The sequence below is a fragment of the Zalophus californianus genome, chromosome 4 (genome assembly GCF_009762305.2).
Source record: "Zalophus californianus isolate mZalCal1 chromosome 4, mZalCal1.pri.v2, whole genome shotgun sequence".
In the NCBI taxonomy this organism is placed as follows: domain Eukaryota; kingdom Metazoa; phylum Chordata; class Mammalia; order Carnivora; family Otariidae; genus Zalophus; species Zalophus californianus.
The window spans coordinates 132,116,684-132,134,569 of NC_045598.1; positions in this window are offsets into that span (position 1 = coordinate 132,116,684).

Here is a 17,886-nt window from a genome sequence, read left to right on the forward strand (position 1 = left end):
CTGTATCAGGGGCTTGTTTATCCTGAAAGTGGGAAAATACCATCTCATTACCTCGGTTAGTTTGCCGAGGTAAACTAAGAGCAAATCAGCACTGTAACCACATACAGGAAAGTCCTGCTCACTGTGACTGTCCCCAAAGCTGGTCTTAAGGAATCGCTTCATTTATGTTTGAATTTCTCTAAGAAGTACCACATTCTTAATATAATGCTACTTTGACGATGATTGCTGTTTTCTCTGAACATGAACTCTCCCCTCGTCAAACCTACATACTAGTGTTGATCACATAAGTATTGCCAAAGTTACTTTTCTTGCTGATTAATAATCTACGCTCCCTGCCCCCCCGCCCCACCTTGTCATTCATGCTGACTCTCTGTTCTCTTTTTTTGTCATCTGGCCCCTTCAGGCCAACATTCAGGGCCACTGTGCTCAAAGCTAGCACCCAGGGAGCACTTCTGTCCCTCACCTATAACTGATTTGTGCCCTCTTCCCCACCCCCCAACCTTTCAACCAGTTTAATGATAATCATATTGAGTGGAATCAAAAGTTGTGAAGCCAGCAAAGATAAATTCCAACTATTTTTCCCCCTTGATCTACCAGGTCTGCCACTCTGTCACAAAAGATTAGATTAGCTTGACAGGATTGAACTACATAAAGCCAGCCTAGTTGGGGTGCGTGCGTGTGTGTGTGTGTGTGTGTGTGTGTGTGTGTGTGTGTGTGTGTGTGTTTAAGTATCCTGTTTCCTTGAAAGGCTACAGCTTTCAAATTTTTCCCAAGTTCAATAAAAAAGTCAAATGTCATTTTCAAAGTTTTCTTTTCCAACTGGCAGAAATAATTCTAAATTGGTGTTGATCTGAATCTTGGAAATTTGCTTTTGCCTCCAACAAAATTTAAAATCAGTGGGGTTTGGAGGAGGAGGGTAGTTCTTCCCATGCCAAATTTATTGCCTGTGTCTGATTAAAAAGAGGAGGAGGGAAAGCGGGGCTGTGTTGAGCCAGAAAGGCTGGGACACGGGGCCAGGGGGCCAGGAGGAGAGTCGGCAACCACCCACAGTTGAGAGGCATCTACTAAGCCCGAGGGCCTAGCCGAGGGACTCAAGTAGCTTTCAGTTGACTCACCCTTTCAAATACCAGTAACTATGTGAGTATGCTACAAATGGAGCCTCAGCGTGTGACGAGTTCTCAGTGAGGTGGCGTTTGAGAGAAGCCTTGAAGATTGAGGATGTAGCAGATGGAGATGAGAATGGGAGCTTGGGCGTTCCAAGGAACTGAAGGTCAGGAAAGGCTCAGAGGGTGAAAAAAATTATACTCATTGTGCCCGACATAGGACACACGAGAAGAGTGCCATGCGTCCCCTAAGTGGATCCCATCTTGAGGATAGCCTCCATTTCAGGCTGAGGGTGGAGAAGAGAGAAGCCCTAGGAAAGGACATGTGCAGAGTTGTGAAGTTAATAGAATCAATTCAGTTGCTATAAAGACTTTTGGAATACAGGAAAGCTGGGAGACAAGGTAGGAGGGAGGCTATTGCAAAAGTCAGGTATAAGAAGCGATGAGCATGAAAAGGAAGAGATGGCTGCTTGAGTCCCACTTTGGAGCTTAATGACTTCATAACGACTCATGAGCCGGCTTGTATTCAAGCGGCATCAGCAGAACAGTGAACCTGATCTCAGCAGCATCTTGGAGATGCTGGGTGATAGTCTCTGGCAGGTGGACATCTAGATCTGGTCCTCAGGAAGGAGGTTGGTGCTAAGATTCTGGAGACATCTGCAAAGAGGCTGTGCCATGCAGTAGAGCTGGCGTGGGGGATTGTGGGGGGGTGGAGCACAGGATGAGAAGGGCCAGGGACCACAACTTGGGGAACATGAGGGAGCTGCCGAAGGAAAAGGCTTAAGAGGTGACGTTGGAGAAAAGTTAGAAGAAACCAGACTAGAAACAATTATCTCCTCTGCCTGGACCTAATCTCCAGCCTGAGTCACACTTAAGAAACCCCAGTCTGGCCCAAGAAAAAGCATCTGTGTGGCCAGCCCTGGGGCAGAGACGCAAAAGGTGAAGGGCAGTGTTAACAGATAGCACATGGGTTCTTTAAACGAGCACTCGGGTTTCTAGTAACTGAATCCATTGTTTAAATGACCAAAGGAAAATTTCTTCCTCAGTGAAACCTGGAAACCGTTGTTGGGCAGTTTTGTTTGCTTGGCCTCGGAAGCATGACTTGCTTAAATGTGCAGGCAGCGTTTCATGAGAACCCTAGAGGAAAAACAAAGTACATTTCCAGTATCATCGAATGGATACATGTTAGCTCGAATGAACTCTTTTTACTTGCCAAAAAGATGGGACAGGACCTGCCTCCATCCGAGAGCTCAACGGGACAGTCTCCTATGTCTCCTAGGGGCTTCCCTCGAGTACTGAACTCAGCACAAGCCAAGCCTGCTCCGGGCACGTCCCTAGGTCAGGATGGACATCCTCTGCTCTCCCCGGCTCTCCCTGGGAAGGATGAGACAGAGTCGTGTGGGCGACCACGGTTCTAGGAGTTCTTTGGGAGGACTCCGGGCGCTTGCGGTTCCTGCATCATGCTCAGATATTTCAGAGCACTGAATGCTTTCCTGACTATCTTTTGGGGAACTGTTGGGAATGTTCACTTGCGTCGTCCAGAATCCTACTTGCTGAGTAATCATTTCTCCTCTCACTTGCTCCGTTTCTGTACAGCATGTCTATAGTGTCTTCCAGGAGCTTCTAACAAGCTTTTTAGGTGTAATTGTTGAAACCTTTCTAACATACTAGCCAAAAGCAAGAGCAATGATTAGCAAGAAAAACAAAGCACCTTCAGCCCAGATTCTAAGTTTGAGGTTTTCCTGACAAGGTGATTTAAACCATGCTGAGTGTTCAGACCAGCCATGAAAAATGCCCCCTCGCCTTGCCCGCACGTCCTGGGTGGTCCACGTGGACACCACTCGGCAGGCCTCCCCCCCCTCACGGCGGGGGCGCTGGGCTCCTCTCAGCCTGGCCCCGGCCAGCCTGGCTCTGTGCACGGCTTGCCTGGTCCAAGAGACTAGCGGGCAGGTGGGGGTCTTGGCCCCAACACCCTCACATAGTGTGCCCCAGCTGTAGAGTTCCCGTTTGAGAGCTCAGTGTTGTGGATTCAATCACGTCCTCCTCGAAGAGATAACACTGATGTCCTAACCCCCGGTTCCTGGCAGTGTGACCATATTTGGAAATAGGGTCTTTGCTGTGTAATCACGATGAGGTCATTTTGAATTAGGATGGGCCCTGCGTCCAGCCCCAGCATCTAAGAGAGACGGACACACACAGGGAGAACACCATGTAAAGAAAGAGGCAGACACTGGAGTGATGCAGCTACAAGCCAAGGGGCACCAAGGGGTGCCTGCAAGGAGGAAGCAAAGAGCAGATTCTCCCTCGGGGCCTCTAAAATGGAATCAACCCTGTGGAAGCCTTGATTCCAGATTTCTAGCCTCTGGGACTGTGAGAGAGTACGTTTCTGTTGTTTTAAGCCCCCAGTTCGCCATACTTTGTGAAGGCAGCCCCAGGCAATACACACACCCGGGGCCTGCAGCCTTGCCTCCAGAAGTCTCTGGTGTGTAACCAGGCAACGATAGCAGGCCCCATCTCAAGGATATTGTGAAGGTTATGTGAGAGGATGCACAGAAAGCATGAAGAGATGGCATGGGGTGGAATCACTCGAACCTGCTGTTATTCAGCCATCTTGGACCTAAACAAGGGCCATACCCCACTGAACAGTTGAGCCCAACAGCAATGAGGGCCGTGGCGGCAGGGGGCAGTGCTGCTATCTGAGTCCCTGTGGATGGTCCTGCTTGGTTTTTCCAAGGGTCCTCAATTTGCTGACATCCGGCTGGGTGTCCCATTCAATTCAATTCTGGCACTACTCAGAGTCAGCACAGACCCCGTAGGTTAAGGGCTCAGTCTTGTAAGGCTGCCCCCACCTCAGACGCCAACTGCTAATGAGGGCCCCAGGCTTCCCACACATCTGCCCAGCTGACTAGAAATTGGGGGGTTTCTACCACCCCCACCTCAGGTTTGATAATGTGCTAGAACAACTCAGAACTCAGGTAAACACTGTTCTTACGATTACAGTTTGTTATAAAGGATACACATGACTAGCCAGATGAAGAGGTACGTAGGTCAAGGAGGGGGTAGGGGAGTTGGCACACAGCTTCCATGCCTTCTGGGGACACACCACCCTCCCAGCACTTTAATGTCTTCACCCGCCCACAGGGTCTCCAAATCTCAGAGGTCAAGAGTTGTTATGGTGGTTTTATTACCTAGGCTTGCTTGATTGGCCACCATTGGTGGCTGGTGAATGAACTCAATCTCCATCCCCTCTTCCTTTTTTTTTTTTTTTTTTTTTTTTAAGATTTTATTTATTTATTTGAGAGAGAGAATGAGAGATAGAAAGCACGAGAGGGAAGAGGGTCAGAGGGAGAAGCAGACTCCCCGCTGAGCAGGGAGCCCGATGTGGGACTCGATCCCAGGACTCCAGGATCATGACCTGAGCCGAAGGCAGTCGCTTAACCAACTGAGCCACCCAGGCACCCTCCATCCCCTCTTCCTACCCTGGAGGTTGGGAGGAGGGGTGGTCGAAAATTCCAACCCTCTAAGTGTGGCCGGCCCCTCCCTTGGAACTACATGCCCACCCTGTGTCATCTCTGTAGCAGGAACTCAGGTCTGGTAGAAAAAGGCTTTTATGAGTAACAAAAGGCACTCCCATCACTTAGGAAATTCCAAGGGTTTTGGGAGCTCTGTGCCAGGAACTGGGGGTAAAGACCAATTATACATATTTTTTATTATACCACAAACACCTACTGTGTTGCAATGACTTACTTGTACATCTGAGGACAAGTGTCCTATTGCATTCATCCCATGTGGTTCTAGTCCTACTCATATAATACTAAGCACACAGTAGATGTCTAATAAATGTTGACCTGCATGACCTTTGCGCATAATACCTGCTGGTCTCATCTGGGAAATAGAAAGGGACTTTCCCAAGTCTTCTGTGCTCCAAAGGATTTTTTTTTTCCCTGTTCTGTTGCTTCTGAAGGAACTGCGAGGACAAAAGCAATTTCTATGTATGTGCCCTTCAAGTCTTTTCTCTGATCAGCCTTGCCTGTATGCAGAGGTGCCTGAAGACCAGAAAAATTTGTGAGGCACCCCTACAGTTGCTGGTCCTCCAGCCCTTCAGGATATCTGACCAGTCTTGGAGAGAAAGAGCAAGAGAGACAACAAAAGTTAGCTGGGTCCTGAAAAGGATGAGCGTTGATGCAGACACCGAGAACTTTAATCTGACCCCTATAACACCATTTTCTTCTGGCTCAATTGACAATGGAAAGCCTGTCCTTTGGGGAAAGTAAAATAAAATTAAATTAAATTAAAATAAATACATAGAAGTCTCTATTGTCCAGAAGCTGCCCTTTATTTTTTTATTTAAGATTTTATTTATTTATTTGACAGAGAGAGACACAGCGAGAGACGGAACACAAGCAGGGGGAGTGGGAGAGGGAGAGGCAGGCTTCCCGCGGAGCAGGGAGCCCGATGTGGGGCTTGATCCCAGGACCCTGGGATCGTGACCTGAGCTGAAGGCAGACACCCAATGACTGAGCCACCCAGGCACCCCCAGAAGCTGCCCTTTAATTTCTACCCCTTTGCTCTGACTTTGGCAATGGCATTGTCAGATTTTAGGGGATTTACTGCAGGATGGATGCTGAAGGGTCTTTGCAATATCCCTGGAAGTGGACCTAAGATGTCTTTCTCATGACGGCCTCTGGAGCCCAGTGCTCTGCCCTCAGCATTCCTGAAGCAGAGGGAGGCCCTCGAGGACTGCGAGCTGGGAAACGCAGAGCCTGGCCAGGGAGTAAAGAAATGAATACGGCTGTCACGGAAGGAACTAGATGGAGCAAAAGCTGCAGCCCCGGGGGAGATTCCCTAACCACAGTTCCTCCAGCTGCTCAGACTTCCTGCTCCACCACCGCCTGGAGTCTGTCCCCAAAGACATTCCCGCGGCCAGCTGAAAGCCCAGGAACCATTCCCCCTTACCTGCTACAGATGCAGGAGAGTACGTTCTGGAGAAGAGGGATTGGCCAGGCTTCCCTCTCGGGGACCCGGCATTTGGGAGCAAGTTTCATGCTTGCCTCTAGGCTTTGGCTCAGTGAGCCACGCAAGAAGTTTGTGCAGTTTGGGCACTTTGGGTCTATTCTCCATGAAGAACTCTCCATTTGAAATGATTTCTCTTAGAAGGGAAGAAGTAGTATTTTATGTATGAGAGGGAAAGAAAAATCAAGCATTTTAAAAATCCGTTCAGTGTCAGCTAAAGAGGAAAAGATGAGGTTATGGGAGAGGACTAGAGAAAAATGAGCAAAATGTCAGGGTTTACCGGGCTCTCCCCAGCAGCAGAGGCCAGTAGGCTGACTTCGAGGTCTTAATGAGCCTAGGGTTGCTAGTATTTTCTTATCGCTTCTGAACCCTAAAATCAGATTCATTTGAAATCAAACCAGTTACATACTGGAAAATTTGGGAGGTAGGGAGATAAGAAAAGAAAAGGAAAAGGTTTTCGATTTCCAACTCCAAGTGAGATCTATTTAGAGAACATACCCCAGTCTTAAAAGAACAGCTATTTAAAAGACAAGAACCCTTGTGTACTGTTGGTGAAGATATAAAATGGTGCAGTCACTATGAAAAACAGAATGGTAGTCCCTCAAAAAATCAAACAGCGAATTACCATATGATCCAACAATTTCACTTCTGGGTAGATACCCAAGAGAATTGAAAGCAGGCTCTTGAGATATTTGTACACCCTTGTTTATAGCAGCACTATTTACAATAGTCAAAAGTAGAAGCAACACAAATGTCCATTGACAGATGAATGGATAAACAAAGGGTGGTATGTACACACAATGGAATATTATTCAGCCTTAAATAGGAAGGAAATTCTGGCACATGCTACATGAATGAATCCTGAGGACATTATACTAAGTGAAATAAACCAGTCACAAAAGGACAAATACTGTACAATTCCATTCATATGAGGTACCCAGAGCAGTCAAATTTATAACAACAGAAAGTAGAATGGTCACTGGTAGGGGAGGGGAAGGGGGGGAGGGAAGGAATGGGGAAAGTATTGTTTAATGGGTACAGAGTTTCAGTTTTGTAAGACAAAAATGTTCTAGAGATTGGTTGTACAACAACATGAATATACTTAACACTATTGAATGGTATGCTTAAAAATGGTCAAGATGGTAAATGTTATGTGTGTTTTAACGCAATTAAAAAAAAAAAAAAAACCTAGAGGGGCGCCTGGGTGGCTCAGTCAGTTAAGCATCTGCCTTCAGCTCAGGTCATGACCCCGGGGTCCTGGGATCGAGGCCCATGTCGAGATGTCACTAGAAAAGTGCTCCGTGGCCACAGACTGTTCCCAGTCAGTATTAACACTCCTCAGTCCCGAGGGGTACTCTTCTCTGGGCAACCCTGGGAACGCAGCTGCTGTCATGGTGTGTTTGATCCTGGCTGGACCAGGTGCTCTCCTTGAATCAGGCTTGCATTTTGGTTTTTTCCCTCCTCCTGGAGTGCTTGGCACCCAGAGGCAGTCAGGGCACATGAGTGAATGCACTGGACACTTGTCTTCCTGCCAGAGCAAAGAAAGGAATTGATCCAGGGGGGAACCAGCTCTCTAACTGGACTGGGGTGGAGAGTAATGGAGATCAGAATGAATTTTCCCAAAAGTCTTCTGATCCTTCACCTCCGTTGTAAATGACTGAGTTAAGGCAAGAAACCACGAGGCTGAGGCCCTGGGGGGTGGGGGGGAGGTGTGTTTGCACCTCCATTATGTTTGCAAAAAGCCCATGGGGCAGTCCACATTGCTGGCTGTCAGCTCAGATAAACTGAATGGAGACCCCAATGGCAGGGGGCAAATTACGGATAGTCCCAGACTCTGGGGCCAACACAGATGTCACCTAGTAAGGAACAGGATGGTTCTGGGCTCCCCCGTCTTCAGGCTGCCTTTTCTCAGCCACTCACACACCTGAGCCATAGCAGCCTGACAACAAATTGCTACAACCACCTGTTGCTGCATCCAGGGATAGTTCTAGCCAGATCGCTACTGTGGTTCTGCACACTGAGAATCTCTGAGTGAAACTTCCCATTCTTCCTCTTCCTCCTTGTCTCTTGCTTGGCATTGTCCATTTTTGATTGTGCATCATCTCATTCATGCATTTTTCTCACACTCACATGCCTTCCCCACCTCCATTCCCAACATCGTCCCAGATTTACTATCTCCCTGGAAATCTTTGACCTCTGGCCAGGCCATTCCTACTATTTTCCCACCCCTAACATCAGCTCCTGAGCTCACTCCCCGCCCGCCTTTCTCCTGGGCCTGCCTTTGGGTCTTACTCCCTCCAGGGGCCCCAACATTACCCCTCCAGAAGTGCAGTCTCTTTTCCTCTACTGAACTCTCAAAGGCCCGAGTTCTTGCTAGGGACACTCGCCGTTCACATCCCTCCGGAGAGCAATTGGAGACGGGGATCTTACCTTACCCATCTTTGTATTTCTCTTCCTAAATGCCATTACCTCACACCTGGTGCACAATTTGTGCTCAGAAAGTGTTTATTGAAAGAATGTATGCAACTCAATAATAAAAAGCCAAACAGTCCAATGAAAAGGTGAACAATATTCCATTGTGTGTGTGTGTGTATAAATATGTATATATCACATCTTCTTTATCCATTCATCAGTTGATGGACATTGGGGCTCTTTCCATAATTTGGCTATTGTTGCTATTGCACATGGGGGTGCATGTACCCCTTAGAATTAGTATTTTTGTATTCTCTGGGTAAATACCTAGTAGTACAGTTGCTGGATCATAGGGTAAAGTTGTGAGATACACACACACGCGCGCACACGCACACACACACTGGAATATTACTCAGCCACAATGGGATGGAGCTAGAGAGTATTATGCTAAGTGAAATAAGTCAGTCAGAGAAAGACAAATACCATATGATTTCACTCATGTGGAATTTAAGAAACAAAACAAACTATCATGGGAGAAAAAGGGGAGAGGAAGACCAAGAAGCAGACTCTTTTTTTGTTTTTTAAAGATTTTATTCATTTATTTGAGAGAGAGAGAGAGAACGCACAAGCAGGGGGAGCTACAGGCAGAGGGAGAAGCAGGCTCCCCGCTGAGCAGGGAGCCCAATGTAGGGCTCCATCCCAGGACCCTTAGATCATGACCTGAGCTGAAGGCAGCCTCTTAACCAACTGAGCCACCCAGGCACCGCTTATGATTTTATTTCTATGAAATGTCCAGAATAGGCAAATCTGTAAAGACAGAAAGTTGATCAGTAGTTACCTAAGACTGGGGGTGGGGGTGGGGAATGGGGGTGTGATAGCTAAAGGGTACAGGGTTTCTTTTTGGGATGATGAAAATGTTCTAAAATTGACTGTGGTGATGGTTGCACAACTCTGAAAATATACTAAAAACCATTGAATTACACATTTTAACTGGGTCAGTTGTATGGTATATAATAAATTATATATGTATATAATGTATATACATTGTATGTATGTATATAATACATGTATATAATAAATTATATATTTTTAAAAAGAATAAATGAATGTCTTTAATAAGCTTTTAACATCCAAGTTTTCCATTTATGTTTGCAAAATTCGCGCACTATCCCAGTGGTCCATGACATACCATCATTTCAAATTTGCTGGGGCCCAATTTCAATTCCACAAGTCCAAGAAGCTGGCTGGGACACCTGATGGAGTCCTTGGGCCTATTGGGAGACCAGAGGCTAGCCCGATTCCTTCACTCATGTGGCATTAGTGTTCTTTATACATGAAGATAAAAGAGAAATAGTAGAAATTCTAATACCATTCTGTTTCTTTGTGAACAAAATGGTCCTGCTCAGGGGGGAGGGAAGCCATAAAATCAGTAGGTATGAAAACATGATGGTGCTTACTAATTAGAGTTATGAGGAAGTCTGAGTTTCCTCAGGAAATACTGAGAGTCTGGTGAGTTTGGAGTCCTGGCTTTTAGAGAGAGGAAGTCACCACAAATCTAGAGGCAGAGAGTCTAGATTTGGAGGGTTCATTCCACCAAGGCAGCTCCGGCCTGGTATCCGTACCCAAACAAAACACACTGGCTGGACATAAAAGGACTTTCCATACAAATACCAAGCCTTCAGGGTCAAGGATCGCCCAGGAGAGTGGTCCCCACCTAAGGCTCCCAGGCTGGCGAGGGAGGATCAGGAGAATGAAGCTTTGTTGGTGAGGACAGTGCAGGGCTGGTAGGGTGGGGATAGATGTGAGGGGCAACATGATGTCAGTGGTGATAGGCTCTTCCTGCAGCCACGGGGGAAGGAGGCCACAGACTAGCCTCCCTTGCCATCAAGGGTCTGTAAACAAATGCTCAGTCTCACTGGTAATCAGGAAAAAGCGATTTAAACCACAAAGTGATACCATTTCTTTTCTTTTTTTAAATAATTTTTAAAAAGATTTTAATTTATTTATTTGGGAGAGAGAGAGAACACAAGTAGGGTGAAGGGCAGAGGGAGAAGCAGACTCCCTGCTGAGCAGGGAGCCCGATGAGGAGCTCGATCCCTGGACTCCAAGAACCATGACCTGAGCTAAAGGCAGATGCTTAATCGACTGAGCCACCCAGGCGCCCCAGAGATATCATTTCATGTCTATCAGATTGGCAAAAAGGAAACAAATCTGACACTACAAATCATTGTCCAGGGTGTGGAGCAACAGGAACTCTCATAACCGCTGGTGGGCATGTACAAACTCTGATACATCCGGCAAAACTGAAGTCATACCTGCTGCATTACCCCACACCCCCCTCCCTAGATAGAAAGCCTAGAGAAATGTTCACAGGTGCTCACAAGAGGATCAGAACAAGAATGCCCTTGTAGGATGTTTGTATGACCAAATTAGAAGCAACCAAAATGTCCATCAAGAGGAGAATGGACACATTGTGATGTGTTCATTCAGTGGATTATTACAAAGCAGTGAAAAAAAAAAAAGAATGAACCACTGCTATCTGCACCCACAGGATAAATCTCAAAATGTACTGTTGAACACAAAAAATAAATTGCGGAAAGATACATTATATGATGTAATTTATTTGCAGTTCAAAAATAGGCAAAACTATTTTAGGTTCCTTCACGGATGCACATATTAAATAAAGGTGTAAAAACATCATGAGGTGTTAAGCACCAAATTCAAGATGGTGGTCATTTCAGAGAAGGAAAAAGAATAGGGTCTGAGGATACAGGGGCTTAAATTGTGTCATGTTTTCGTTTCCTTCTAAGGCTCTGTATCTGAATGAAGTATAGAAAAGTGCTAAGCTCTAACAAACGGGCAGGAGATACCTGGATGTTCTCTATTTTGCCTTTTATTCTTTTTTCCATGCTTGAAATACTTTAGTTTTCTAAAAGTCCAAGGTGAATAAAAGAGAAGAGAAAAGAAACGCATGGATCTCTTTCTGTATTTGCCTTCTAAAACCCTACAAACCTAAAAAAAAAAAAAATTCCTTAGAGGAACAGAGAGGCATAGACTAAGTCTTTGGGATCAGGGAGTTTAAGAGGGTAAAGTGATCCCACTTACCCTTACACCAGGAAAATACTCCCAAGGCTGGGGGACACATAGGAGAAAGATGGATGAGAAGCCATGACAGAGAATGTAGATTCTGTGGTTCCTGGATAAAGAATCCCTCTTCCTCCTCCCCCATGCTGAGTCCTGGGGAAGTGGTAACAGTTAAGACAGTGTTTTAGGATTTGAGTGTAGAAGAGGCCTGTGTCCCTCTCCCAGGGACATTGTATGGCTTCCCACCACCTTACCCATGGCCATAAGTGGGGACAGTCAGGCTCCACCATGACCCCTGTGGGCCGCCCCTGGAGCTAGACAATGCCATTGAAGAAGCATAGAATCCAACTAGGTGTCATAAAATAGCTCTAGGGGTGTGGTCCTACTAGGTCAAAAGAATATACAGAGGTGGGGGTTTCTGAACAGAATCAGGCATTAAATAAATAAGGTGGGACAACCTGGGCAGGGGGCATTGCAGACTCAGATCAGGTGGGAGACTGGGGCGACCATTTACCTTGAACCCCGGAGATTCCAACCCCTCTAAAAGCATGGAGTTCCTGCTGACCATAGTTCAACTTGTAGGTACGTGTCATAAGGAAAACTGGATCTTGTGTCCACAGAAAAATCCCTTTTCGTTGTATCATCTCAGGCTGCTGGAATACAAACTACAACTTGCTTAGTTCAACTTTACTGCTTTTTTTGACCTTGTCTTTTGACCTTGGGAAGGGTTCAAATTAAGTATTAATACTTTTCTGTTATGTTTTGCAACAACTTGTGTATACTGGGCATTCTGGGTGTTTGTAATGGTTAAGAGGAACTGGCATTAAAGAATCTATCAGCCTCATGATTCTGACTTAAAATGGGGAATTGAGTAATTGTTTAGATTTGTGATTTTACTAGGTTTGTAAACAATATTGGAATGTTTATGAGAACTTGAGATGCACTATATTTTTAAGTTCAATTTATTATACTTATTAGAATTGTTTTAGCATTTGGGAATGTTCTGATTGTTAGGTATTAGTGTTGGCACAGGCTGCTTCAGGATCTCGTGAAGCCAGTCAAAGCCGGGGTGGTGCCATGCATTCATTCATCCACGGTGCAGATGAGGGCTCAGCCCCAAGTATGCAGTGGGGATTCGGACCCGAGCCCTTGCTCTCAGGACCTGCCTAGAGTTCCTGCAGCTGGTGAAGGGGTTGTCCCTAAGTGGGGAAGCTGTCCCACCATAAGCATGAATGGCTCCTACGGAGGGCCCAGGTTCACCCTTTAGACCAGGACAGGGGACACTGCCCCGGGGGCTCCCGCTGCCCTCTGGCCCACCCTGCACTCAGGCCCCCACTCCCCAGGCAAGAATTGTCTTCGACCATCTAAAACAGCTTTTGCTCAGTGGGGCTGGAAGAAAGGCTTTAAAATGGATAAAGTCGTTCAAGGTGACTTTCTTCTCACCCCCAAAGTAAGATTTCCTGCCAAGATTTCACGCTTTTTCAGACTTGAAGTGAGAGCATGAGAAAATCAAGGGAGCTGAAGGGATCGAAGATAAGACAGAGGAAGCCATTCTGAGGAAAGGTTCCAGGGGAATTTCCCCGGGGAGGATTTTCTGGAGTGTTTGGGTTAGGTTGGCCGAGCCTCACGCCAAAAGGACTGAGGTCCCCCGGGGGGACAGGGTGGGATTCAGAGGTGTGGGGAGGCCCACGGTGGAAGAAGACGCAGGTCTTCCTTTCTGCCCGCAGTGCCCAGGCAGCTGTGGTCCGGGGGACTAAACTGGCTTTTCAGATTCTCCTTCCATTCCTGGCCCCGAGTCTGGTGATCAGAGATACACAGATTATAAAGTGTTTCAGCCAAGTGTTGCCTGAACCCAAGAGGAGCTATTAACTGAGACCATGCTCCTTTTGCTTTGAAGGCTGAGGCGGACAAATAACAGATGAGAGAGTTCTTATGTAGTTCAAATGGAAGACGGTCCATAAAGAACTCCAAGGAGGCTGGTGAGCAGAGCAGAACAAACGTGAGCTTGATAGCCCATGTCCGGCTGAAGCCGAAATACAGAACGCTGAGGATAATAATAGCAGACACTTACTGCATGCTGGCTTTCATTTATTAACTCATCTAATCTTCACAGCTACCCTGTGAGGCAGTTACTATTAATAAACTCAGTTACAGATGAGAAACGAAGGCACAGAGACATTGACTCATTTAGCCCAAGGTCACATCCACCACGGTGCAGAGCCAGGACTGAAACACCTGGAAGCGAGTTTCAGAGTCGACACTGCCGGCCACTCCCCTTTCTCACTTGCTCTCACTGAGTCAGGGACCAATGTCTCTGTTTAACAGAGGAAGGTGGGCTCCGACTCCTCAGCACACAGGGATGTAAAACAGGATGCAGGAAGCCAACCCCGCGCCCCGGGGAGGGAACCAGGGTCCCAAGGGGAGGAACCACATTCTGGGGATGCATCTTCCTGTGATGTACAACCCCAGTCGAAGTGATCCAACCAAGTCCTGCCTCTGGGTCAATAACATCCAGGGAAGGAAAAGATGCTCAATGTCATTAGTCACTGGGGCAATGCAGAGATACCACTTCACACCGTCTAGGACGGCTAGAATCAGAAAGACGGAAAATAAGTGCTGGCGAGGCTGTGGGGAAATGAGAACCCTCATACACTGGTGGTGCGGCCGCAATGAAAAACAGTCTGGCAATTCGTCAAAAAGTTAGATATAAAGTTACCATATGACCCAGCAAGTCCTCTCCTAGGTATACACGCAAAAGCATTGAATCCCAGCTCTGCCCTTTTATAGTGATTCGAACGGATACTTGTACATGAATGTTCACAGTTGTATGTGAATGTTCACAGAAGCTCTGTTTAGGACAACTCAAAGGTGGAAACAACTTAATGTCCATCAACAGATGAACAAACAAAATGCTTATATTCTTACAATGGAATATTATTCAGCTATTAAAAACAAATAAACCACTGATACGTGGTTGATACAATGTGGGTGAACCTTGAAAGCACTCAATGAAAGAGGCTAAAATGCACAAGTTCCTATATTCTCTGATTCCATTTATATGCTATCTCCAGAACAGGTCAAACTGTAGAAACAGAAAAGAGACGAGTGGTTTCTAGGGACGTGGCTGGAGAGGGGTCTGGGGAGGATTACTTAATGGATTACAGCGTTTCTTTTTGGGCTGATGAAACTATTTTCAAACTATATAGAGGTGACACTTGCACAGCTTTGTGAATATACTAAGTCCCACTGAATTGTTCACTTTAAAATGGTTGATTTTAAATTACCGGAACTTGACCTCAGTTTTTTGAAAAAGCAAAAACAAAGCATGAAGTGTAGAAGAGGGGAGAAATATAATTTGGCATCCGTTCTTCTGAAAACCTAAGTGCTTTGGTGGATTATGGCTAAGTGTGAGCCACGGATGCCATCATAATGATGACTAACACATACACGGTGGGCTTCCTCTGTCCAGGCACGGCCCTAGCTCTTCCCATGGATCAACCCATTGGCTCCTCACCACCGTGAAGGCGAGGCCCGGGGCCTGCATGGTGAACTTACACACTACACTGGAAATAGGCAAGGCTGGGATTCAAACCCAAGCACTCTACTCTGGAGTCCACACCCTCACGTAAACAACTCTGTCTACAGCAATAATGATAATGTTGAGAGTCGCAAGAGCCCCAACATTTACTGGGTCCTGAGTGCATCAGATATGTGCTAAGAAATTTGCTTACTCTCTCATTCCATGAATATTTGTTATATTCTGTACCGGTTGTTTTCGTAGGCGATGGGTCACATCAGTGAGTGAGACAGGCGAGGTCCCCGTGCTCATGAAGCTTACATTCCAGGAGGGAGAGACAATGCACAGATAAATGTGAATATTACATCAGGCAAGGGCTGATCAAGAAAACAAAGTAAGGAATAGGGCTGGAGGGAAGCTAGTGTAGCAGGGAGATCTGGGGAGACTGCTCTGAAGAGGTGACATTGAGCAGACCTGAATGAAGGGAGGGAGAAAGATTGGCAAAGACCCAAAGGGAAAATGGCTCTGGCCAAGGGGCCAGCAGTGCACAGGCCCCGAGATGAGAGCAGGCTCAGAGAGCAACCAGAGTACTGTGGGGTGGGGATGGGGGTGGGGCGAGGAGCGGGGGGCGGGGGGGGGGGGAGGTGGTGACCATCGGATTGGAGGAAAGAAGTCAGAGCACTCGCCTGCCAGGACGAGCAATTCGGAAGTTACTGTGTCTAACGAGAAGCCACATCCTATCTCACTTAACTCTCACAAATAACCCTACGAGACACTCACACTGTTATTGTTATCCCTCGTTTATAGGAGAAGAGTCTGGAGCACAGAGGGGTTAGGCAAGAAATTCAAGATTTCATAGCTAGTAAGTTTGGAGCTAGTAAGTCTGACCCAGGTCCTGTGACCCCAGAGCCCAAAACCTTAAACAAGCAAACCAAAACTCTGCTACAGATCGCTTACAGATACCAGTTCAGCTTCAGGCTGCACTGGTTCAAGTTCCCAGAAGTGCACACACCGTTCACACTCTGCATTTGAGGCAGAGCCTTGAAGAGGCTAGGAGATGCCCGGAGAAAGAGGGGGACAGTGATGTTAGCCTTGGCACATCAAATCTCAGCTTCATCCTCAGCCTTCGAGCTTGGTCAGACTCATAGCCCCATTTTACCAGCGAGGAAAACTGAGCCACCGTTCTTTAAGTTGCCACAGGTTCTAAGGGGGTCAGGTGGTGGATCAGGAATTTGGACCCAGACAGCCTCACACCAGAGCCAAGGTCACCTTTAGCACTGGCCCTGCCAGCATTATACTCTGAATTTAAAATGCCATGTCTTCTCCCCACTCCCTGCCCCCCCCCCTTTCCTGTGGGAAGGGAGACACCACTGCTTCTCCTCTCGCACCCAGCACCTCTTCCCAGTCAGGCTAAATCCTCTGAGTTTTATTTCCTCCCTGCCCTCAGCCCCGTCACCTGCTGCCAAATCCTGCCAGGCTGCCTCGAACCTATTCATGCCCTCTCCTCCACACCCAGTGCCCCATTGCCTTTCATTCTCTCACTCACAAACTGGTAATGCAAAGACAATCAGACGTGGCCCCACCCGCAAGGTGCTTTCTGTCTAGCAGAAACCAATGAGTAGACAATTCGTATACAATGAATAAGTCCATGGGAAAGGAGGGCACAGGGTCACGCCTACAAGTGGGAGTCGGTGAGGGTGGACATCGAGGTGACTAGAGGAAGTCAGGGAAGTCTTCCTGGGGGAGGTGACGCCTGGAAGTCTTCCTGGGGGAGGTGACGCCTGAATTGAGACCTGCAGGATGGTAGAGACAGTAGTTGCTACCCAGCTCATTCACAGCTCTTTGCTATTTGGCCCTGTATACCAGTCCTGCCTCCCCAGCCCCAAGCCCCCAAGAATCCTGGGCTCTGCATACTCTCTACCTTACAACTGGTGCTCAGACAGTGATTGGAAGGCAAGAAGCCACTGTCCACAGACCTGGGTTCAAATCCCCATTCTGACATAACCCGGTAGCCTTGGGCTGGTTGTTCGACCTCACTAAGCTTTCCTTTCCTCAGCTGTAAAGTAGTGTTGGAAGAATTAGCACTAACAGATGTCAGCCTGGTGCATGTTACTTACTAAGGAGTTGTTCTTTTTAAAAAATTGTATTTAAATTCAAGTTAGTTAACATATAGTGTATTATTAGTTTCAGGGGTAGTATTTATTTATATATTTTTAAAGATTTTATTTATTTACTTGACAGAGAGAGAGAGCGCACACACACAAACAGGGGGAATGGCACAGGCAGAGGGGGAGGGAGAAACGGGCTCCCCACCGAGCAGGGAGACTGATGCAGAGCTCGATCCCAGGACCCTGGGATCATGACCTGAGCCAAAGGAGCCACCCAGGCATCCCGATATTGAATTGCCCTTCTCTGACTGATACTGTTCATTCTGCCTGAAATACCTTTCCCTTTCAAACCTCAATTTCTTTAAAAAATCATCTGAGATCCAAGAGTTGGAATTATTATCTCCTCCTCCAGATCCATTTCACTTCCATTAGTGTGTATCTCAGAGTCTGCCTTGCATGAGTGAATAATGGTATGTCTGAGTCTACTACTAGATAGATGCTCAGCTCTGGAGAACAGTAATTGTGTTTTATTTATTTTTAACCTCTCAGATCTCAGCTCAGTCTCTGGCTCATTGCCGGTGTTTATAAGATGGAAATATGGACCAAATCCTGTCCTGTGGAATGTCTGGGGCAACTGGGGGTGGGAGTG